Source organism: Panthera pardus, unplaced genomic scaffold (genome assembly GCF_024362965.1).
Source record: "Panthera pardus isolate Hobbes unplaced genomic scaffold, ASM2436296v1 HiC_scaffold_18, whole genome shotgun sequence".
Classification (NCBI taxonomy): Eukaryota; Metazoa; Chordata; class Mammalia; order Carnivora; family Felidae; genus Panthera; species Panthera pardus.
This window is the reverse complement of record NW_026526743.1, coordinates 14,210,732-14,211,932: the sequence shown is the minus strand read 5'-3', so window position 1 is coordinate 14,211,932 and position 1,201 is coordinate 14,210,732.

Below are 1,201 nucleotides of genomic sequence, written 5' to 3'. Positions count from 1 at the left end.
AGCTTGCCTCTTCTGTGCCTGGCCCTGTGCCGGGACACCGAAGTGAGACACACCCAGACTCACCCCTCGCTCACAGTCCAGTGGGGGACCAGATAGCGACTGCCCAGAATGGGTCAGGGCTGGGACTGAATTAGGGCCTGGAGGGGGAAGCCCCGGGGCCCAAGTGGGGAGGGGCAAGCCCCGGGGCCCAAGTGGGGAGGGGCGCTCCTGACTCAACCTGAAGGGTCAAACTTTGGATGGGAGGGGGCGGAACAACGGAAGAGGCTCCCTTTCTAAGGAGAGGTGATACTTTGAGGCCTGAAGAATGAGTGGCACTCTCTGGGCAAAGGTGCTGTGTCAGGAAAGGTGTTGTAGGCAGAGGGAAGGGCATCTGCAAAGCTTGGAGATGAGAAAGTGTGGCTTATTTCTGCTAGAGTCCTGTGCTCCCTCCCTGGGGATCCCTGGGCACCCTAGTAGAGCTGTCTGGCACAGGTCCCCTAGTCCAGGGTCCACATCTGGCTTATGGGCTGTAAACTCCAGAGGGCAGACTCTAAGCTTATTCCCTTGCAGCCTGGTGGTTTAATGATTGGCCTTGAGGTTGGCCAGGAGCTGGGTTTGAATCCCAGCTCCCCCACAAATCAGATGTGTGGCCTTGGGCAAGTGACTGGATTTCCCAATCCATCAGCTGGGGATATAATCTTGGGTTTCACAAAATCAATCACCTCATTTTCAAGAGCTATAAATAATTAAGCATATAATTTATACATTGCATATTTTAAAGTATGTAACTTGTAGATTGTATCAAGGGACCCAAGAAACAATGTAGAGACTTAAAAACAACGTGTTGCCATGTCAGATGACACTTTGGCCTAAGTTATGGAAAATGCAATCGACCAAACAAGAATTTTCCAGCTTAAAGATACAGGATTCCAAACGTGGTTATTTAAAATTTCAATACTGAACTTACTCCCAGCCAAATACAATGTTTTAAATTCCTTGGTTCAAAATCTGTAAGAGTTAGAAACTGGGGTGATTAATTTTGGGTCCCCTTTAATACCTCTCACGTGCCGGGTCAGCATTCCCTGCGACCATGTTATAGCTCCGAGGTTATTGTGCAGGGACACCCCCCCCCCCCCCTTTTTTTCTTGCTTTTGAGATGACTCAGGAGGAAAGGCTCTGTCACCACACCATCCCCCCTGGACACACCCTGCTGTCCAAGGGG